The sequence below is a fragment of the Pinus tabuliformis genome, chromosome Q (assembly GCF_031772625.1).
Source record: "Pinus tabuliformis cultivar Carrire ecotype Pingquan chromosome Q, CPIR1, whole genome shotgun sequence".
Classification (NCBI taxonomy): domain Eukaryota; kingdom Viridiplantae; phylum Streptophyta; class Pinopsida; order Pinales; family Pinaceae; genus Pinus; species Pinus tabuliformis.
Window position 1 is genome coordinate 1,372,503,159 of NC_142296.1, and position 24,999 is coordinate 1,372,528,157.

Genomic DNA, 24,999 nt, shown 5'->3' on the forward strand with positions numbered 1-24,999 from the left:
CACCAAAGCAATGATAATAAAAATAACATGAAATGGAACAACAACTAGTCTTCTAAACAAGATTGAACAACAAAACCTTAGTCTACGGAAATAAATGCAACAATTGTATCCTACAGGAATCAGATAACAATCTTCACTCTAAAGATAAATCAGACAACAAACAGAAATAGAACGACAACTAATCAGACATGAAGTATAGAACATCAACTAGAGTCAAATATCAATGTATAATGAACCAAGATAAATAACACACGCAGCACTTAATATTAAGAGAAACAGTAATCTGACTTCGATACAACAGGTATCAATCTCAGTTATAAAAAGCAACAATTGTAATTCGTAATGGAACAACAACGTCAGTTGAACGACAATCGCGGTTAAGTGTAAACCATAGATGAATACAATAATACTAACTTATGAATGTTACAACACTGTTACTCTGTAATTGAACAACAATAACATTCTGTAAGGAACTGCAATGTTATATCAATGGTTAAAGGAACAACAATGCGTTACAAGTCAGAACAAACAAAATAACCTTCCTATCACAGAGAACAACATTACTCCGTTGAGCATAAACAAAATATAACAGAACCGTGATGTAAAATAGCAAAACACATAAGATTACAGAATAGAGCTAATAATGAAAACCACACATGAATTAGAAATAATGGTACAGGAGCAAGTGTTCCACCAGGGCCGAGCCCTTAGCCTCCAGGGACACACCGCTGAAATTAATCCAGAATCAAGGATGGAATGACAACCAGATTGATTTAAAACATCAAAGCAGAGTTACAGTGGATCACTTCTCAATGACAGTCGATGATCAAAGTTTCAAATACAAAGGAGAATTACATAAAAAATAACAACAAGTCATCCCTCGGGCTAGCAATGCTGCCCCTTCTTATAACAGTCGAGCGGAGATATAAATGATGCAAAAATAGTTAAGATAGTGATCCCTTAGGATCAAAGGATCTTGAGGGATCTGCCATGTTAGTGTCGGTCTTGAGCCCTCCATCAGTGATCAATAGCTCTTTGCATATGCATAGGTAGGAGTCTCATTAGTGTCAATTTTGCATCCCGCTAGGCATGCCATAAAACTGAATGGAGGGCTGGTCTTTGTTCCCTTCTTGGCTTTGCTGGATCAGGTCATACCACAATGAAATTGAGTCATGTTTGTTTTTATTTTTGTCTTGAGGTCCCAGGTCTTAGGTCTAGGGTTTTGAGTCAAAATCACTGCAAGGTCATGAGTTCAAGTTCAGTGAGTGCCCAACAAGCCAGAAGGAGGTATGTACATATGTTTCATTGTTATTTTCATCAGCTACAGGTCATTTAATGCCTTGGATTTAAAAACCCTGTTTTTAAGTTCATGGTCATGAGAAATTTGTAAAAATACAGAAATTTTCAAAAGTTTTCAAAAGTGCCAGCAACAACCCTGGTTCATTCGCCACAGTCCATCAGATGGTCAACCTGCAAAAAGAACGGAGTCAAACGCCTCAAAAAGCTAATTTCAGGACAAAATCAACTCAAAAACAGTGTTAAAAAGAATGCAAAAGTGAAAACATTATAAAGTGGGTTTTTCAAGTTAATTTTTTCAAATGTGAGCATATAAAGGCCAATTCCCTCTCAAAAGAGACTCATTGTGCATTTGAAGGCAAGAAAACACAAGGAGAGAGGCAAGAGGGCGAATTTGGTAAGTTTTAGCAGTTTTCAGGCTTTTTGAGGGTGCGCGACCACTCCACCAGGGTGCGCGACCACCTGGGAGGTGCGCGACCACTCCAGCAACATTTCCCTGTGTTAATTTGGTCGGGCGCGACCACTCGGGCGCGACCACTCGAGACTGGTGCGCGACCACTCGGCCAGCTTGCTCCAGAACGCATCAAAACTTCAAAAATTTTTGTGATTGCTCGTGAATTCTCTGAGGTAGGCCTCCCTTGCATTGTTAATGATTGTGCCATGGATTCAATGGATGATTATGGTCATTTTTATCATGAGAAATTAATGAAAAGATAGGTTAAGTGATTGTTTGTTTTGCAAGCATTATGCTAGGGTTATTGTTTGTTTTTCAAGGTTTTTTATTCCTTCATTTCCCTCCATGGTTTCCCATCATTATGCATAAATGTCAGAGTGTTAATTTATTCAATCTCATTTGCAAGTAATGCTAAACCCCAGTTCACTTTCCTAAAAAAACCCAATCCCTCCCTAAAACCCTATTCAAATCCTAATTTCTCCCATACAAACTTACCCAAACCCTAGTACTATGTCATACAACAAATATATATGTAAAAAACACAGCAAAAAATGAAAAGAAACATTTTGAAAAGAAAAAATATGATGGCAAGAGGCATGCACATGAATATCATAAAAAAACAGAGTAATGTAATTATGCATAGCCTAGTAAAAGACATGAGCAAAAAAGGATATGTTGCTGTATAAATATCAGAGGTTAGATAGCTGTGGGAGTGTCCATGACAAAGTTTATCAATGTACTAGTGGTCAAAATGAACAGTTTGCTGTGCTAGGGTTTGCACAAGGGCATGATACATCTCCCTAATCCCAAAACTCTGTTTTTCTACCCTTCCCTTCACCAAAACCCTAATTCAATTGCTCTATCTCTTCCTAAAAGTTCCTATGCAATTGAAATCCCTTTCCCTTTGTCAAAGCATGTAAATGAAACCTTATTTCACCTATGACAAAAAGCATTCATGAAGCTGCCAGCATTGTTAAAGGAACTGCTGTTATAAAGTATAGTTGGCAGAGATTGTTAATGTGTTCCCCAGTCCCAAAATCCTAATTTCCTTTCTCCCTCCATCTCCCTAATACCCTTGATACAAAATATCCCTTTTCCCTTTCAAACTGTCATAAAAACCCTTCCCCTCCCCTATGATCAAATAAGTAAAGATCCCTGTTTCCCATTAAGCATCAATGGCCATTTTAAATGTTGAAAAACAAAGTATGCTCATGAAAGGCATTCAAAGACAAAATAAAAAGGGAGCAGCCTGTTAATTGCTTGTGGTTGATGCTACCTCATACCCTGATGATCATACCCTCATTCCTTCCATAATGAAAATTTATATTGTCCTTTCCCTTGGTGATCATAACACCTATTTTCCCTAATAAAGTATTTATTTGCAAATGATGAGAGATAGAATGACATATTTGACATTATGTGATTATTTCCTTCAAAGTTCCCTGTTGTTTATATATATTTTCCCTTTCCTTATGTAAATTCCCTCCCCTAACATTTCCCTCATGATTTTTCCCCTTGAAAACAGCATACTTCTCAGCATTTTTGCAGGCAAGGCAGTAGTCATCTTGGCTTATTTGTTCCACCTTGCTCAATAACATCATGTCAACCACTGAAACTAATGAGCAAGGTGATGACCGATCTTCATCCACGGAGGTTGAGACATAGCGGAGGCCTCGTAAGGGTGGCAAGGGTGGTCACCACAAGAGAGAAGAGCCCACATCCTTGGCAGAGTTGCAGGCTTGCCCATTGGCAGTGACTGGCTTTCAGTACATGTCATGCTATCAGTTTTGCGAGAGGCTTGCACATATTCAACATCATAGGGAGCTGGCCCGGTTATTTGTTTTACACCTTCATGACGGGCAGGTCACCCTTGCAGGGGTGAATTTTGTGTTTGCTCCAGAGGCTATTTCACTGGCTACCGGGATACCCAATGTGGGTGAGGTGTGGCCAAAGCGCAAGTGGCTGGATTTTGTTTACTTTGAGCCATATGTCAGGCCAACATACATACACAACTTGTCAGGGAACTTTCCTTTCAGATTCCTCCGAGAGGAGTATGCTCTGATCATGCGGCTTATCATCCATTACTTCACATGTGAGGGAAGGTTTTCACGAGTCTTTGCTTGTCACATTCGCTTGTTGATGCACTTTACCTGAGTGAGGATGATGAACATCCTGGTATACTTCTTCCAGGATATTCAGAGGATGGTGTCCGTGTTTCAGAGGCAGTCCCCAGCTCAGCAGCTCAGGAGCTTGTGTCATCATGGTCTCATCCAGCTGATTGTTTCCCATCAGCTGAGCCAACAGGGCATTTCTTGGGCAGATTTTATCTCCCGTGAGTTCTTCACACAGCCACAGCCACAGCCAGAGCCAGAGGTCATTCATGAGGTGGGAGGTCCATCACACCAGCCCGAGATTATTGTTCCGAGACATGTGGCTTCTTCACCTCGGGTCACCTATCAGAGAGGTCCTAGGACCTTATTTGCAGCAGCTCGACGAGTATTTTCTCCACAGCAGGTGGAAGGGGTCTCGGCATCTTCTTCAGATCAGCGAGTGTTATCTCCACACCAGGTGGAAGGGGCCTCACATTCTTCATCAGCAGAGGCAGTACGGGAGGGCAAGCAGCCCATGATTGAGGATGAGAGAGCTGGTGATACACATGATGATTTCATTGGTCGTGATGCCCGCTCTCCTTCTTCAGATTTTTATGAGATTATCAGGCAGAGAGAGGAGGAGAACCTCGTGTTGCAGCAAAAGATCCAAATGGCTCAATGGACCATCACTTATCTAGAACAGCGCACCAAACAATTAGAAGAAGAAAAAGAACTTGATGAGCTATGGAGGATCCGCAATGATCGAACTTTGAACCGTAGGAGGCCCGGTGACCCATTGCCTGCTGACCGGGAGTCCATGCTTATCCGTGTGAATGCACACTTGGAGAGATTGTTGGAGAAGGCAAATCGTGACAAAGAGCTGCTACGCAACATGAAAACACACTATTGGGCAAGATTGCATGTTTGCAAGGCTAAAATGAAAATTCTCCGAAGGAAGCTGTCAGAGGCCCAGAAGAAGAAGAAAAGGACAAACCCACTCCGTATCTTGGCTAAGGCATCCCTCACTCACCATGGTACTCATTAGCCTTCATCCAGCAGCAAAATCAAAAATTTTTGAGAGTTTTGGAGCATTTTGGAAATTTTTTGGAAATTTACAGGTTTTTGCCTATGGAGTGGTCTCACCCCCCGCGCGACCACTCGGGAGGACTGCTCAGAATCACAAAAAGTTGACATTTTTGGAAAGGGCATGCAAAAACTAGAATTACCTATACTTGGGGTCAACTTGATTTTGAGATTTGGGCCTCCAAAAGCTCAAAATACATCAAAATTTTGACTTTCTGCCCACTTTTTGAGTTGCAAAAAGTGACCTTGGGAGAATTGACTTGTGAGGGGTCAAATCAACTCCAAATCCAGAAATTCCACTTGGGATGGAAAGTAGACACACAGAGATTTCCAATGAGCCATCTTGCACTTCATTTGGACAACTGGAAACCACTAAAAAAGTGCTGCAAAGGGGCACGACCACTCGAGCAGGGGGCGCGACCACTCGAGCTGAAAATTGCCAGTTTTGACTTTTCGGCCTGCAAAACTCAGTTTTTACCTTGGTTAATCATTTGTACTTGTAAATGATGGATGTATGGATAATTTTCATGGCACATTGATAGATTTAATCTCTCTTAACCCTTCTAGAAGCTTCCTTGATGTAAATAGTGAATATTAAATGCATGGATGAGTTAGCTAAGTTTTAGAGGCAAGTTGTTTTGACTGCCTATTATCTAGTGCTAAGTTTAGAATTAGTTCAAACTGCTCCTAGGAAGCTGAGCTTGACCCCTAGAGGTGGGGAAAGGAGTTAGATGGTCTATATTATGCCTTCTCTTGCTCATTTTCATGGTTGGACTCTTGTGGGAGAAGTATTATTGCATATTGTACATCTATTACTGCAATTTAAGGAAAAGGAAGGCCAGGGTTTTGCAGACATCATTGTGGATTCTTGTGGATTGTTGTGTTGATGGTGTGTTCTCTACATGTTATTGTAAGTGTGTTTATGTGTTCCATCTCTTTCTTTGCTGCTAATTGAACAGATGAAGTGATAAAGTTTGAATTCATGCATGCCATGCTCAGCTTTTAATTTTGTTCAATATCTATGTTTTCCACTGTCTAAAGAGGATTCAAAGTTGTTGTTTGCCCTCTTTAGCTCCTCCTCTATCATTCCTGATCCTCCATCTCAGATTAAGTCATCAGCACTCACTCCTACCTTGCCCCAAAGATCCCCCTGCAAAAACTGAGCCCAATCCCCGCACCCTGAATTGCACTCCCTCCAAATTGCCACCAAAAACCCCAAAAATCTTTAAATCAACCTCCCTTATCAATTTACTAGCCTAAAATCTTTATCCCTAATTGGTCAGCTTATCCTATTGAAAGATCTACCGAATCTGACCCGAGAGAGCCTTCTCATACCTTGTAGGGCTAGCTACGAGGTGAAATGGTTTGATGTAGCCTTGAGAGTTTGTCTAACTCAGCCTAGGTGAATTCCAAGCGTTAACATGCCAGACTGTTAATTCCTAGTTATCCATTTGTTCTCTTGCGCCAATTTGATATCTCCTTTTCCCTTTCCAGGCTGATATGCTCCAATTTAGATTGTCTTATTTGCATGCGGTTTCTTGCCAAAGGGACAACAATTAACTTTGTCGTGTCTTTTCCTTTGGGACGACAATCTTTCGTTTTCTCCTTTTTCTGCATAACAAAATGGCAATTATTATTTGTTTTGCGTTGCATATAAATCCCATGGATTTTGTCATAATTTCTCATTATCTACCTAGTTCATGATGCAAAGAGGTTATGAGTTTTAAATAAAAGATGACAAAATAAAAAATAAAAACATACCTTCTTCAGTACTCCACATGCACCAGTACAAAAATATTGTAAAAAGAAGTTTCTTATTAAAATAAGATAGAGACGAATTGCAGCAGGTGGTTTTCACCCACATTGGGTTTCCACCTTATATCTTGTGTTCTTGTGTTTGATTGTATGCTTTGTTTTTACTACACCTGGTTTCTGTTTATATGGTTCTGATGCACAAATTAAAGATCAACATATGATGAATTAACTAAATTATAAATTTACAGGGTATACGTTAGTTGCCTTAACTACAACTGCGTATATACACAAGTTTCATTAACTGAAGTAGCATATACAAATCTGATTGTGAAATGAAATATTATTGACTTGCTAATACTGATTCACCCCCCCTCTTAGTATTATTTCCAACAATAGACATTACGCATGTGGAAGCTCCCTCATCTATAATTGTCCGAAAAATATTGGTTTTTCGGTAAGTGGAATTTATCTGGAAAGCCATATGGTGAGGAAGTCTCTTTTTGACATTCAACATATCAAAAGTGAGCACTAAAGAATTCTTTGGATCTAATGCACCGATTACTGAAAGCAAAGCACTTCTCTAAGCAGGACATGATTGGAGTACCTCCAAAGCAGACATAACACAAGGACTTTGAGCCATATCTTCTACAATCGAGTAGTTCTAGGCTGCCCTAGCATTAGGGTTAATAGTCAAGCGCTTTGCGGAACCTTTCGGTATCCGAGGTATAGAATCAGTAGAGGGTCGCTCAATATGAAGTGGGTCTGTGGTTTCGGGAACAGATTTAGCCTTAGATGTTTCTGTTTCACCATAATCGTGTGCTCATGTAGCAACGTCGACATGAGAGTTCATCATATAAACATTTGAGGAATTTTCCCCTTCCTAGTTGCCCCCTATGGAGGTACCAGCGTTTGAGTTCACGCCAGCAAGTAATTGCTGCCCTTGGGGAAAAGGGTTAGTCAGAACAACTTGGGAGCTAGAGGACCCTTGCTGCACTAACAAGTGTTGAGCATCTTGAATCTTAGGGCAGAGGTGAGTCAAATGATCTCCATTGCATAACTTGCATGGAAACTTAACCTTTTTCTTGGACTCTTTTCTACCCTCACCGGCACCATTACCAGGCTTGTTCGCATTGCCCTTCCCTTCTTGGTTCTTCTTCCTACCTCATCCCTTCCTCTTCCCATCAGATTTTTGATTTCCTTTGGGGTTAGAGGGCTGGACGACGTTTATAGCGGTAGGTTGGGAAGGTGAAGGTGTAGACGATGCTGCCTAGTTACAAGAAGTAGTTTGTAGAGACAACTGCTGCAATTGGTTCAAAAGGTTCACTGTATTTGCGTCAATTGATCCAACTATACAATTGGCGTGAGGTCTTGACTTCGGTTTGGGTAAATCAACCTTAGATTTAGGAGCATCAGGTAGGATTTTCTAAAGAGTCCCAGACTAAGAATATATCAATTCTAATTGCTGGGCTTGAAAAATAGCTTGCTCTTCCGAATAAACATCAGAAAGAGAAACATGCTTTGAGATTTCAGGTTGTAATGATTTGAGAAACCATTTGAGAAGGAACTATGGTGGAATTTTAGCTTTGATAAGCCTTTTTCTCCTTCTCCATTCCTGGATGTGATCTGAAATGTGAGTTGCTGTGTCTTGCTGAAAGTTGGCCAGAAGTTCAGTTCCGACTTCATAGCGGACAAGCAACTGAAAATGGTTCAAGAAAATATTAGCCAAATTAGCGAAAGAAGTATAGGTGCCCCTCAACAACTCTATATTCCATTTGGTTGCATTTTTGGTTAGGGTACACTGAAATAACCTCAACCTAATCGAATCATCTATCAGGGCGTTGGATGAGCACCATAAGTGAAATGTGGTCACATGGTCTCCTGGGTCTTCACCACTCTTCCCTTCGAACTTTGGAATATCCGAAGGAAGTTTAGTTGGGACCGGAGGCCAAGCTGGATTGTACCTAATTGGATCATTCATCAATTTAGTTAAGTCTGGAAAATTAAGCGTGGCCAGAAAAGGAAGTCGTGGGGGACCTTGGGAATTCCATCCAGAGCGAGCGGGGTTCCCAAAGGTTTGAAAAGAATGACTTGGATTTTGAAAGGCACCAAGTTGCCCAAAGTAACTCGTAGAGCCTACTGAACCAAAAGGTGATCCTTGTGGTCTAGCAAAATTCAGAGTTTGACTAATTCCTACCGAAAATCCTCTGTAACCAGTGAAGTTACCCCCTGACGAAGTATTGAAAGGAGCTGACAACCCCTGATAAGGGTCCCATGCGTTAGAAAAGGGTGGAAAGCTTTGAAATGAATTAACTGAAGCATACGACACATTCCTTTGTTGGCAAAAAAATTGATTCCCAACTATTATCCCACTAACTGCAGGGTTTGTCCAACTCTGGAAGGGGTTACTACCTTGACTTGTAAAAGGAAAAGGCATTGACCCTATTGTCGGATTGGAATGTGGTATATGACCACTTCCAATTGGGAAACCTTGAAAAGAAGACAATACACTCATCATGGATGTAGAGGCGGTCAATGGTATGTTCAAAGGAACCAAAGGAATACCTTGAGATGGAATTCCAAAAGGGAAGAATAAAAAACTAGATGCAGTAGTTTGAGAAATTCCACTTGTTGATGGACCGGAAGTAGACCCAAATATACTCATGCTGGGAGTGTTATAAGGGGTGGAAATAGTTCCTCCCCCTTGTACAGATATGGGAGTCTGCATGCTCGCAACACTCGTCATAGATGCCATGCTTCCAGCAAAGGTTATCGAAGAGATAGATGTATGTAAACCTGGGCTCAAAGACCTATGAGTCGGAGTTCCAACGTATAAAAAACCGTCTGGATGGTCAGGAGGGAGAGGAGAATTTAGAGCTACAACTGACTATGAAATCTCTTCTACTTCAATACTATCTTACGATTGGAAGAGTACTCAAGAAAGAATTGGTGTGTTCCTCTCTAACTTTGTACTGGTACCAGATCTATCTTGTGAACTAATGCCCCCAAGCGTAGGATCAATCTCCGATGCACCTGCTACCACTAGTTGGAAACCACTAGCAGAATCTCTCCTAAGCCTTCTAAGAGAAGGCTCCAGACTCGTAGGTGAAATCCCATGAAGTCTCCTAGACCGTTGAGATGGCTGGTCAACCACTTTGAATTATTTAAAAGATCTACTTAAAGACTCAAAAAATGATATAAAGATAGACCGACTAGGAGCACAGAACACTCACTAAAATGTCCCTAAATATATCAACAATCAAACAACTCTCAAGTATTTCTACTCCGGGTGATTAGGACCAAACACCAAAATACAAGAAATTTAATAATAAGGGCCTTCCGAAAATAGACTGGGGTAATTACGCTCTAGGCCTACTAGCGAAGGTATCAAAGGTATTTACGCTGGCCTCCAGACAACATCCTTTGCCAGTGCAAGCCCCCAAACTTCGCAAGGGTACCCTCTAGAAGTACTGCTGAACGTGATACAATGTCAACCTTAGGAGCCATGAGATTCCTCTCCGCAGCCACCTGTATGGTTCCTAGGATAGGAAACTATGGTCACCAACTCGTATCAGAAGCGGGGTGGAACAGTCGTGAGGTAGGATCCGACAAGTAAGAGAGGGGGTATCTCTCATCCTTATCTTCACTAACCCTCGTGATTTACTCCCAATCACGGAGCTTCCCCGGTCTCCTTAACGCTATTGGATTTCACTCGTTAATCAAACTTCTATGTTTTGTAATTTAGAGTGGCCTTGGAGAGTTAACTCTCCTCTCGCCTAATCCAAGGCCCTAATAAACCTAAACTTTTTGGTGTATTCTGATGACAATACAAAAGTTCTAGTTTATTTTAATTAAGTGCTTGATTTTAATGGTTGTTATTTTAAGTCAAGGGTATAGATAGAAGTGAAACCAATGGTGTTTATATGACACAAAAGAAATCAATGAAAAACTAACTACATGAATGCAATCATTTGTTCTTCGATGAAAATAGATCTCTACGTGGGTTCTACAAAACTTCTATAAAGCAAAATACTTTTTTTCTTTTCTTTTCTTGAAACACACTTCACACAAGCAAAAACTATGAAGACTATTGATGTTTTAACAATGCAAACTACCCTAATGCAAGGTGTAATGAAGATGCAAGATCCTAAATCACTCTAAAAAAAGAAAGCAATTGTTTACAACTATTTATAAGCCAACTTAAGTATTGAAGAGGATATAAATTTTGTGTTGGAAATAATACTGAGAGGGGGGGTGAATCAGTATTATCAGATTAATCAAACTTTTTAAATGCTCAGAAATATATACGCTACTTCAGTTAAGTGAACCAGCGTGTACACGCTACTGTGACGAAGTAAAACAGCGTATAAGAAGAAAACTCACAATTTAGTTAGCTTATTCTTCAATTAAGTGCATCAGGACATTATTCACCATATTAACAGTAAACATGTGCAGTATAACAGAACAGATAAAAAGCCACACACATGAACACCAAGATATAAGGTGGAAACCCAATGTGGGTGAAAACCACCTGCTGCAAGTTGTCTCTATCTTTCTTTAATATGAAACTTCAGTTTACAATCTTTTGTACTGGTGCAGCCTTATACCAGTACGCAGGCTACAACCTGCAGAAGGCTACAACCTTCTCTCGTTCTCCAAACTTCCTTGGAAGGGAGCTCCAACCCCCTTTGCTCTTGTACTAGCCAAGAAACTAGTACGTAGGTGCTGACCTACAATCTTCCTTCTTTCAGGTATCACTTTTCATACATTTTCAGACTTGGATATTCCTGAAGCACAACATTACAATCTGAAGACCACAATTCATTCAATTTCCACAACAGATCATTGAAGCATAAAACAACCAAACTTTGAATCACTGAACCACTGAACCCTGTCAATCACCAGTTACCAGAACACAGAGCAGACTACAGAACTCTGCAATAACAGTCAGACCCCACTGTAAACCCAAAATCAAGCTTCAAAAGATATACGCTACTTCAATGAGCAAAACCCGCGTATACACGCGCTTTTACCGAAGCCAACCTGCGTACAGATCTAAAAATAAACTTTCTCAATTTGCAGCTGTACCAGACATTAGTTAGACCCAGAACGTAACATTGCGACAATATGCAGATCTAGAAATACGCATAATCAACCATATCATGATAGTGCATTTCAAACCATTAGATCCCGATCTATCCTTAGATCTAGTCTTCCATCAACCGATGTGATCTCTCCTTGGCTTAGATCAAGCAACCCAGAACCTGCATATCAGATCTCTTTCTCTCTTAGATATTCAAGCCTTGTCGAAAGATGATTTTGCCTAATGATCTTCTTCTCCTTATATAGTCTTAGGCCTAGCTCAATACCAAGAGCCAAAACCATAGTAACACAATACCATCAACTTCAAAACTAGGGATCGACACGCCCGTCGAGACACAATGGTCCGAAATCATAGGCACAACTTCCAAGGACTAACCACCATGGACCAAAGATACTTTTCCACATACACGCGCTTTTTCTGAAACCAACTTGCGTGTACACGCGACTTGGGCTTAACGAACATGCGTATATGAACTTCCTTGGCATGCTGTACTAAGATCTGTCTTCTGATTAAGTTGCCATCACCTGTACCAACCTCTGAGCACCTGTACCATCCTCTGAGTGAGTTGCCATCAAGGACAACACTTGAATCATAATGCCAACAATCTCCCCCTTTGGACTTGATGGCAACCACCACACCAAGTCACTCTCCCCCTTTGACATCAAGGGCAAAGGGCTGTGCTCCCCCTGAGGACATGCTGATACCTCTGCTTGGCTGTGCTGACTCGTGCTCCCCCTGACAGTAGGTCAGATCTGCAAAAGATGTTCTTCAACAAGAACCAAGACTTATACACCATAAGGGACCTTCCTATCACCAAAAGACTCAATACATACATCCATACTCCCTACCAAGAGGGGACATATCAGAAACAACCAATTATATTACAGCATTCATCCCAGGCATAGTGGGGAAACCAACATAGGCCGTTACATGACCTTGACACCATAAAAGAGATATGACAAGAGAGATACATGACATAGAGACAACAGATCTAGACCAAGACTTAGGAAAGGCACCAGCAGCATCTGATAAACATCTTGTTAGATCAGCAACCAGAATTTCTTTCTGAGCTCCTTCTCCTGAAACCAACAACCAAAACATCTGAATGCCAACAATGCTTTATGAGACTTTTAAGCTGCTCCCCCTGAACCTGTGCCTGTTGCACTCCCTGAAACTGTGCCTGAAGAATTCTGACATTCCCATTGCTGTTCAGAACTTCAGAGTTTTCCCTTGCTGTTCAGAACTTCATATACGCGATTTATCCTGTATAAAACAGCGTATGTACGCGGATATTCTTTCTGCAACAAGCGTCCAGTATACACGCGACTTACCCGGCATGAATCCGCGTATATACGCGCATATCCCTTCCGTAACCTGCGTATACCAACTTTTTGTAGAACAAACAAACTTCAACAACAGGATGAAGCATCAACTACTCCCAGCTTTTGTCTGAGATATTCAAAAGTTTCCCTGGGCAGTGGCTTTGTGAGAATATCGGCAACTTGCTCCTTAGAAGGAACATACTCCAACTTGACCTTCTGCTCAAACACTTGTTCCCGAAGAAAATGGTACTTGATTGGTATGTGCTTGGTCTTTGAGTGCATGACTGGATTCTTTGAAATGCTGATTGCACTTGTATTATCACATAAGATAGAGACAGGTGGAGTGCAAGTGATTTGAAAGTCCTGCAAGGTCTGCATCATCCAAAGAAGTTGTGTGCAACAAGATGCTGCAGCCACATATTCTGCTTCAGCTGTAGATAAGGCAATCGAACTTTGTTTCTTGCTGAACCAAGATACTAATCTGGAACCCATGAAGAAAGCACCTCCACTTGTGCTTTTCCTATCATCCACACTTCCAGCCCAATCTGCATCTGTGTAAGCATGAAGAGTGAGATCTGTATTTCTAGGATACCATAAGCCATAGTTTTGGGTCCCTTGAAGATATTTGAAAATTCTTTTGACTGCCTGAAGATGAGTTTCCTTTGGGTTGGCTTGAAATCTTCCAACCATTCCTACTGCATGTGTAATATCTGGTCGAGTACCTGTCAAATAAAGCAAACTCCCAATCATGGATCTATAAGTGGGTTGGTGGACTGCTGCTGATTCATCATTTGCACTGAGGCTGCATCCTGTAACCATGGGTGTACATACTGGCTTTGACTCTTCCATGCCATACTTCTTCAAGATCTGCTTGAGGTATTTGGTTTGAGACAAGAAGATACCTCCTTCATTTTGTTGGATTTGCAATCCAAGAAAATATGTCAATTCTCCAAGAAGTGACATTTCGAATTCTTTCTGCATAACCAAGGCAAAGTTTTGACTCATAGTCTCTTCATTGCTGCCAAAAATAATATCATCTACATAAACAACAAGAATTAGCAATTTGTTATTTTCAACTTTTATATAGAGATTGCTATCTGCTGATCCTTTTGAAAAGCCTTGTTGGTGAAGATATTTGTCCAACCGATAGTACCAAGCCCTTGGAGCTTGTTTGAGCCCATAGAGTGCCTTTTTCAATCTGCATACAAGGTTTGGATCATTCCCAAGAATGAACCCATCTGGCTGCTCAATATATACTTCTTCTTCTAAGTCTCCATTCAGGAAGGCTGATTTCACGTCCATTTGAAATACCTTGAAGTTTTGAAAGCTTGAGAGAGCAAGGAACATTCGGATGGCCTCTAGTCTTGCCACAGGAGCAAAGGTCTCTTCAAAATCTATTCCTTCTTGCTGTGCATACCCTTTACAAACAAGTCTGGCCTTGTTTCTAATTACTTCTCCATTTTCATTTAACTTATTCTTGAAGACCCATTTTGTTCCTATTACATTCTTATCTTTTGGTCTAGGAACTAATTCCCAAGTGTTGTTCCTTTCGATTTGCTCAAGTTCTTCATCCATTGCTTTGACCCAACATTCATCTTTGCATGCTTCTTTCACATTTTGTGGTTCAATGGAGGAGAGTAGAGCCAAGTAGCTTGAAGCTTCTGCAAGTGTCCTTCTTGTTTGTACTCCTGCTTCTTTCTGCCCCACAATCTGAGTTTCTGGATGATTCTTTTGGACATATCTGGATGGAGTCTTCTCTTCTATTCTTGTCTGCTCCTCTGGTTCTTCTTGAGATTCTTCTTCTTCTTGAGGTTCTTCTTCTTCATCATTTCGCCTTTGAGAGTAACCTTCATCTTCTTCAATGTCTTCATGATGAACTTGCCTAGGAATATATCCCTTCTCATCAACCACTATATCAATACTGTCAACAATTCTGCCAAGTCTTTTATTGTAGCACTTGTATGCTTTGCTATGTGGAGAATAACCAAGAAGAATGCCCTCATCTGCTCTAGGTTCAAGTTTGCCAAGTTGCTCATCAGTATTCTTAATATAACATTTGCTCCCAAAGATTTTGAAATGCTTCACGGAAGGAGTTTTACCACTCCAAAGCTCATGAGGTGTTTGAGTGCTGTTTACTCGGACATTTGTTTTGTTAAGAATGATAACAGCAGCATGTGCAGCTTCACCCCAGAAGGTTGCAGGAGTACCTGATTCATCGAGCATAGCACGAGCCATTTGTTGGATAGTTCTGTTCATTCTTTCCACAACCCCATTTTGCTGAGGAGTTCTAGCTGTAGAGAATTCTCTTCTTATCCCATGTTCATCGCAGAAATCGAAAAATTCATTTGATGTGAACTCCCCACCTCTGTCAGATCTGAGGCACTTAATTTTGTGTCCTGATTCATTTTCAGCCAATGCTTTGAAGGATTTGAATTTTTCGAATGCTTCATCTTTGTGCTTCATAAGCCCTAACCAAACAAACCTTGAGAAATCATCAATGAATAATATCAGATATTCTTCTCCTCGAGGTGTCCTTTTCCTAAATGGACCACATACATCTGTATGGACTAGCTCAAGAGGCAAGCTAGCTGATCCTTCCTTCTCTGGAAAGTTAGTTCTGGTTTGCTTTCCAAACTGACAAGATTTGCATATGGTGTTGTCTGGAATTTTGATATCTGGAAGATCGCGAACTGCCTGATATTTGCATGCTTTCCTTATTTGTGAGAAGCTTAGATGTCCCAACCTTCGATGCCATAACCAGTGCTCTTCATCCTTGCTAAGATAGCATTGTTGTTGTCCTTCTTCAAATATGTACAGATTATTTGGAGTTCTTTTGCCTTTGAGAACTGTTTTACCTGTATCAAGATCACGAACAAGACATCCATTCGATCTGAAAATAACCTCGGTTTTTTGATCACACATCTGGCTGACACTTAGAAGATTATGCTTCAATCCATCAACATACAAAACATTTCCAGCCTTGACCTTTTCTTTCAAAGGAGCAATACCTTTTCCTTTTATAGTTGCAGGAGTATCATTTCCAAAAGAAACTTTCTTTCCCTTTTCTAAAGTAGAATAAGATTCAAGTTTTTCTTTATCACCTGTCATATGTTTCGAACATCCACTGTCAATGTACCATAGATTTTCCTGTCCTTCTGCATAAAACGCTATCCCACATCTTTCTGTCTGAGGTTCTTTTATTCTCCATTTTTTTGGTGCTCGTGGCTTGTTCCTTTTTCTCCTGAAACCTGCTCCTGCATTCAGATTCTTTATGACCAAAATTATTGCAAATAGAACATTCAACTTCATTTTCAAGAACCGAAAAGTTGTTATAGGTTCTCTTTGTAATCCCTGTCATACTTCTTTGTTTTTGAGCTTCCCTAGTCATGATTGTTTTATATGCAACACATTGAGCTGCTTTGTGACCAAAGTTATGGCAAGAAAAGCATTGTCCATTGAAGAAGCTTCTGCGGTTATTGAATCTACCAGCCAACTGATTGTAATTTCTATTTTCATCTATTCTTGTGCCAAACTGAGAAGATTTTACCTGTGGTTGGTTGTAGCTTTTGTTCACCCTTAAGAAGGATTGTCCCTGATAGTTTCTGTTTGTAATTCGTCCCTGCTTTACCTGATTATCTTCATTGTTCTTCTGCTCATTTCTTCTTGCTGCATCAAGATAACTTTTTGAGGTGGATGCTTGAGAGGTTTCTCCATTATAGCCCAAACCTGTCTTGTTTAGAGGAGACCGCTGCACATTGATAATCTCATCCAAAGTTTCAGATCCTTTGACAAACTTAAGATTAATAGCTTTTGTTTTCTCAATTTCTTTTCTGAGACCAACAATTTCACCCTCTAGTTTTTCAAGATGTTTTTCCTTTTCATCAATTTGAAATTGCAAAGTATCAATGATCACACTCTTTTCTTCTATGCATCTCTTGAGTCTAGTAATTTCATTATAGAGATTATCCACATCTACAGCATCCTCATAATCATCATCTTCAAATGCCATTAATAGCTTATATTTATTACCTTGTTCATCTTCATCACTGTTTGATAAGCCATCACTATCTTCATGGGTGTAGTAGCTTTTCTTATTTGCACTTTGTTTCTTATTCCATCTAGCAGGTTCTTTTCCTTTATCCTTATTAGGACATTTTGCAGCATAATGACCTACTCTTCCACAAGCAAAGCATTTGAAAGGTAGCTTACCTCTGAACCTTCCAGCACCCCTTTGAAGATTTCTGACAAAATTTGATTCTTCTTCCTCTTCTTCTGGAACATGGCTTGCTTCATAGTAATCTTCTTTTCTTGATGCCTTAAAAGCAGCTTCCCTTCTGTCTGATGGACCTCCCTTTCTCATTTCATAAGCAGTTAGAATTCCATGTAGCTGAGACATAGTGAGAACTTTGAGATTTTCCTTTTCTTCTATTGCAGATACTTTAGATTCAAACTTGGGGGATAATGATCTTAGAATCTTTTGAACTACTATAGTCTCCTTTATTTCTTCACCCAAATTTTTCATACAATTAACAATCTCATCTACCCGAAGAAAATAATTAGCCACACTTTCATCATTATACATCTTGAGGGTCTCATATTGAATCCTGAGAGTTTGAAGTTTAGCTTGCTTTACCTGTTCATCTCCTTCATAGCTAGTGATCATTTTGTCCCATATCTCTTTTGCTGATTTGAAGTGCATGACCTTCATGAATTCTGTTTGAGATATACTTCCTAATAGAGTACTGACTGCTTTTGCATTTGTTTCATATGCCTTTTTCTCAGCTGGATCTGTAGGAGTAGCTGAAGGAAAAGCATAGCCTGTTTCTACAATGTCCCAAACTTCTGTACCAAGAGATTGAAGATATGCAGTAACTCTTACCTTCCAATAATTGAAATTTGTTCCATCAAAAACCGGTGGCCTGATTGATGCTTCTTTCTCGTAGTTGCTCATGATGAATGATCTTCCTTCAAGCGATCAAGCTTCTCTGAAGGACCTGCTCTGATACCAATTGTTGGAAATAATACTGAGAGGGGGGGTGAATCAGTATTATCAGATTAATCAAACTTTTTAAATGCTCAGAAATATATACGCTACTTCAGTTAAGTGAACCAGCGTGTACACGCTACTGTGACGAAGTAAAACAGCGTATAAGAAGAAAACTCACAATTTAGTTAGCTTATTCTTCAATTAAGTGCATCAGGACATTATTCACCATATTAACAGTAAACATGTGCAGTATAACAGAACAGATAAAAAGCCACACACATGAACACCAAGATATAAGGTGGAAACCCAATGTGGGTGAAAACCACCTGCTGCAAGTTGTCTCTATCTTTCTTTAATATGAAACTTCAGTTTACAATCTTTTGTACTGGTGCAGCCTTATACCAGTACGCAGGCTACAACCTGCAGAAGGCTACAACCTTCTCTCGTTCTCCAAACTTCCTTGGAAGGGAGCTCCAACCCCCTTTGCTCTTGTACTAGCCAAGAAACTAGTACGTAGGTGCTGACCTACAATCTTCCTTCTTTCAGGTATCACTTTTCATACATTTTCAGACTTGGATATTCCTGAAGCACAACATTACAATCTGAAGACCACAATTCATTCAATTTCCACAACAGATCATTGAAGCATAAAACAACCAAACTTTGAATCACTGAACCACTGAACCCTGTCAATCACCAGTTACCAGAACACAGAGCAGACTACAGAACTCTGCAATAACAGTCAGACCCCACTGTAAACCCAAAATCAAGCTTCAAAAGATATACGCTACTTCAATGAGCAAAACCCGCGTATACACGCGCTTTTACCGAAGCCAACCTGCGTACAGATCTAAAAATAAACTTTCTCAATTTGCAGCTGTACCAGACATTAGTTAGACCCAGAACGTAACATTGCGACAATATGCAGATCTAGAAATACGCATAATCAACCATATCATGATAGTGCATTTCAAACCATTAGATCCCGATCTATCCTTAGATCTAGTCTTCCATCAACCGATGTGATCTCTCCTTGGCTTAGATCAAGCAACCCAGAACCTGCATATCAGATCTCTTTCTCTCTTAGATATTCAAGCCTTGTCGAAAGATGATTTTGCCTAATGATCTTCTTCTCCTTATATAGTCTTAGGCCTAGCTCAATACCAAGAGCCAAAACCATAGTAACACAATACCATCAACTTCAAAACTAGGGATCGACACGCCCGTCGAGACACAATGGTCCGAAATCATAGGCACAACTTCCAAGGACTAACCACCATGGACCAAAGATACTTTTCCACATACACGCGCTTTTTCTGAAACCAACTTGCGTGTACACGCGACTTGGGCTTAACGAACATGCGTATATGAACTTCCTTGGCATGCTGTACTAAGATCTGTCTTCTGATTAAGTTGCCATCACCTGTACCAACCTCTGAGCACCTGTACCATCCTCTGAGTGAGTTGCCATCAAGGACAACACTTGAATCATAATGCCAACAATCTCCCCCTTTGGACTTGATGGCAACCACCACACCAAGTCACTCTCCCCCTTTGACATCAAGGGCAAAGGGCTGTGCTCCCCCTGAGGACATGCTGATACCTCTGCTTGGCTGTGCTGACTCGTGCTCCCCCTGACAGTAGGTCAGATCTGCAAAAGATGTTCTTCAACAAGAACCAAGACTTATACACCATAAGGGACCTTCCTATCACCAAAAGACTCAATACATACATCCATACTCCCTACCAAGAGGGGACATATCAGAAACAACCAATTATATTACAGCATTCATCCCAGGCATAGTGGGGAAACCAACATAGGCCGTTACATGACCTTGACACCATAAAAGAGATATGACAAGAGAGATACATGACATAGAGACAACAGATCTAGACCAAGACTTAGGAAAGGCACCAGCAGCATCTGATAAACATCTTGTTAGATCAGCAACCAGAATTTCTTTCTGAGCTCCTTCTCCTGAAACCAACAACCAAAACATCTGAATGCCAACAATGCTTTATGAGACTTTTAAGCTGCTCCCCCTGAACCTGTGCCTGTTGCACTCCCTGAAACTGTGCCTGAAGAATTCTGACATTCCCATTGCTGTTCAGAACTTCAGAGTTTTCCCTTGCTGTTCAGAACTTCATATACGCGATTTATCCTGTATAAAACAGCGTATGTACGCGGATATTCTTTCTGCAACAAGCGTCCAGTATACACGCGACTTACCCGGCATGAATCCGCGTATATACGCGCATATCCCTTCCGTAACCTGCGTATACCAACTTTTTGTAGAACAAACAAACTTCAACAACAGGATGAAGCATCAACTACTCCCAGCTTTTGTCTGAGATATTCAAAAGTTTCCCTGGGCAGTGGCTTTGTGAGAATATCGGCAACTTGCTCCTTAGAAGGAACATACTCCAACTTGACCTTTGCTCAAACACTTGTTCCCGAAGAAAATGGTACTTGATTGGTATGTGCTTGGTCTTTGAGTGCATGACTGGATTCTTTGAAATGCTGATTGCACTTGTATTATCACATAAGATAGAGACAGGTGGAGTGCAAGTGATTTGAAAGTCCTGCAAGGTCTGCATCATCCAAAGAAGTTGTGTGCAACAAGATGCTGCAGCCACATATTCTGCTTCAGCTGTAGATAAGGCAATCGAACTTTGTTTCTTGCTGAACCAAGATACTAATCTGGAACCCATGAAGAAAGCACCTCCACTTGTGCTTTTCCTATCATCCACACTTCCAGCCCAATCTGCATCTGTGTAAGCATGAAGAGTGAGATCTGTATTTCTAGGATACCATAAGCCATAGTTTTGGGTCCCTTGAAGATATTTGAAAATTCTTTTGACTGCCTGAAGATGAGTTTCCTTTGGGTTGGCTTGAAATCTTCCAACCATTCCTACTGCATGTGTAATATCTGGTCGAGTACCTGTCAAATAAAGCAAACTCCCAATCATGGATCTATAAGTGGGTTGGTGGACTGCTGCTGATTCATCATTTGCACTGAGGCTGCATCCTGTAACCATGGGTGTACATACTGGCTTTGACTCTTCCATGCCATACTTCTTCAAGATCTGCTTGAGGTATTTGGTTTGAGACAAGAAGATACCTCCTTCATTTTGTTGGATTTGCAATCCAAGAAAATATGTCAATTCTCCAAGAAGTGACATTTCGAATTCTTTCTGCATAACCAAGGCAAAGTTTTGACTCATAGTCTCTTCATTGCTGCCAAAAATAATATCATCTACATAAACAACAAGAATTAGCAATTTGTTATTTTCAACTTTTATATAGAGATTGCTATCTGCTGATCCTTTTGAAAAGCCTTGTTGGTGAAGATATTTGTCCAACCGATAGTACCAAGCCCTTGGAGCTTGTTTGAGCCCATAGAGTGCCTTTTTCAATCTGCATACAAGGTTTGGATCATTCCCAAGAATGAACCCATCTGGCTGCTCAATATATACTTCTTCTTCTAAGTCTCCATTCAGGAAGGCTGATTTCACGTCCATTTGAAATACCTTGAAGTTTTGAAAGCTTGAGAGAGCAAGGAACATTCGGATGGCCTCTAGTCTTGCCACAGGAGCAAAGGTCTCTTCAAAATCTATTCCTTCTTGCTGTGCATACCCTTTACAAACAAGTCTGGCCTTGTTTCTAATTTCTTCTCCATTTTCATTTAACTTATTCTTGAAGACCCATTTTGTTCCTATTACATTCTTATCTTTTGGTCTAGGAACTAATTCCCAAGTGTTGTTCCTTTCGATTTTCTCAAGTTCTTCATCCATTGCTTTGACCCAACATTCATCTTTGCATGCTTCTTTCACATTTTGTGGTTCAATGGAGGAGAGTAGAGCCAAGTAGCTTGAAGCTTCTGCAAGTGTCCTTCTTGTTTGTACTCCTGCTTCTTTCTGCCCCACAATCTGAGTTTCTGGATGATTCTTTTGGACATATCTGGATGGAGTCTTCTCTTCTATTCTTGTCTGCTCCTCTGGTTCTTCTTGAGATTCTTCTTCTTCTTGAGGTTCTTCTTCTTCATCATTTCGCCTTTGAGAGTAACCTTCATCTTCTTCAATGTCTTCATGATGAACTTGCCTAGGAATATATCCCTTCTCATCATGAACTTGCCTAGGAATATATCCCTTCTCCAAACAAGAAGGACAAATACCAAAAGATCACAATTCACTTTCAAAAAATAAAAAAGAAACCAAAATCAAACTCGGCAAAAGAAAACAAAAACAATGCTTTTTGAGATCTTTTTTTTTTTTCAAGAAAAAACCAAAACAAATTTTTGAAATCACTCTAAATGCCACTAAAACTCAAAGACTGAAAGAAGAGCACAAGGAGTCCTTGCAAGTTACAAACTCGAAAATGAATGAAAGCTTAAGGAAGAAGGGCTTAACTTGTACTAAACGACCTAAACAACAACAGTAAAGAGCTTGAAAAACTAACCAAGAACCCAGGAAAGAAATAATTTCAAATTCGCCAAAAATACTTTCAAAAAGAAAGAAAATCTATAAGGCCACAAAATGACGAAAAGCAAAGCAAGTAGACCAAAAACCGAGCTTGACACTGATATTGAAAACAATCTCCTATTCTGGAGGACTAGAACTATAGAGAACTTCTAGACGAAGTCTCGTGTGCCAAAACACCAATTACAAACTCGCTAAAAAAGCAAACCTAGGCCAAATATTTTCTATAAGGAAGAGACTTCGAAACAATAAGCTTGCAGAATAATGAAATTCTTTAGACAGAAATTGACCACTTAGAGACCTTGCAGACCAAGAAACAAATCTTTCTGGGCAGAGAGATTTTAAAAAACAATGAAAAAAATGGTATACGTGATTGTGTTCAAGCACAGAGGCATGTACACGTGCTTTTGATAAAGGAAACTCGTGTATACACGGGTTCACTTCACAAAAACAGGCGTGTGTACGCTACTGTAAACAAAGTAAAATGCGTATACAAAGATTTGTAAGAAAAATAAAAAACAAAGCCAGATAAAAAAGATCACACTTAAGGTCTAAGACTTTAGTAGACCAAATAAGAATCTAATAGAAACCAAACCAAAAACTAAGCCCTGATTGACACGGAACAACCCAAACTAGGAATAACAGGATGGTTATCCCTAATGGAGTCGCAAATTCTGTTACGGGAATAAGTACCCTAGGGCTTTGGGTTGGAACCCCAATAGAGCAGGAGCAAACTATAGTAAGAAACACTCATACAACTCATGAAAAATGCTTATATAAAAAAACTATGTGAGAGAAGCCATACTCGGATGTCCTTCTTTTGGGTAGATTCCGCAGGGTTCAAACCCTCTGCAACTCCCGATGTTCTTCAAACTTGAAAATCATTAAATCCGAACATACATAGCAGTATAGAGGTAAAGTATTTTTATAAAATTAACTTTGTATCATATAAGCAAATGATTAATCATAAATCAAAATAACATTCATATATGAATTAAAACACTATTTGATGCATAAACACAGTTAATCTCGGAAACAAGACATCGCTTCTTTTTATTGTAGTAAGCTATAACTAACACGGAGAGAATTCACCTAAGTCTTCTTCCTCCGACTCCAAGCGTCTAGTCCCAATCTTCAACAACCTCCTTCCATAACCAATACCATGACATCTCAAGAAAGAGGGAGAATATCTATAATCAAGGAAACAAGGGTACCCTGAAACTTGGGGAAGTGCATGAAGCACAGGGATACTTGAGACTCAGTCAGGGATAATCTCAGTATAATAACTCTATCTCTTCTCCCACTTAAGGCCTTCCCATAGAAGTCTATTTATACTTCTCCCAATTAGTTTTTTAGTTGGGAAACAGTTGGTCCACGGGCAATAGGAGGTAATCAACAGGTAAAACCCGTGAACTCCGCCCATAATTAAGGAAATTTAATTTTTTTAAAGTGTTTTAACACATATACATGGGTTGGGTATTGACTAACCCATGTGTACACACTTTTATCTCAGGGAAAAGTAGCGTACAGGGAATAAAACAATGTTTTTAATATATTTGGACCAAGTCTAGAAGGAGGGGTTGCCCAAGGCCACAAACCAAGCATCACAAATACCAAGGGTGATAAATGGTGCTATAACATAAGGGCTATAAAAGTGGAATTGAAAGATGGATAAATTCTTCTTTTCTTTCTAGACTCCTCAACCACCTTGAGATGACCTTTCCTGAAAATGTCAAAAAGTCCAAGAAATAATTCCACTAGCGAACCATCTAACCCATGGATTTTTTATTTTTGAAAACTGTTAAGAACTGCCAACAACTCCCCCTTCGCAACTTCCTTTAGGAGAGAAATGTTGTTTTCCTCTTCAACAAATATTGGGAAAAACTGAGCAACTTTAATGACTTACATAATAGGAATTCCCCCTGTTCCTTGAAGAAGGTTTGGAAATGTTATTTCCATAAAAGCACTAGGCCTTCAAAGGATGAGATCTCCCTACTTTCCAAATTACATAGACTCGAGATAGTATTGCATATCTTTCGTCCTTTTGCAAAGGCTTGATTGTTTTTCATATTTTCATCCCCACATTTAAACCAGATAGCCTGAATTTTTAGCCTCAATGTGGCTTCCTTGTCCAATAGAATGGATTTCCTTTTCTCCTCCAGGAATTTGAGATTATAGCTATCTCGTCAAGTTCTTGTTCAACTAGAGAGATATTTATCTCATTGAGTTGTCTCTTTTTGTATGCCCAATCTTTGGTAATCCTCTTGATCAATTTAATATTTTCTTCAAACTGTTCTACCATTGTTAAGCCCCTTTTCAAATCAAAAGGAACCCAATGATCCTTTACCAATGTGACATAATCCTCCTCCTTCATCCATATATAATCCATCTTAAAGGGGCTAGCGAGGTTTTTTTCTGCACCTTTTGTCTCC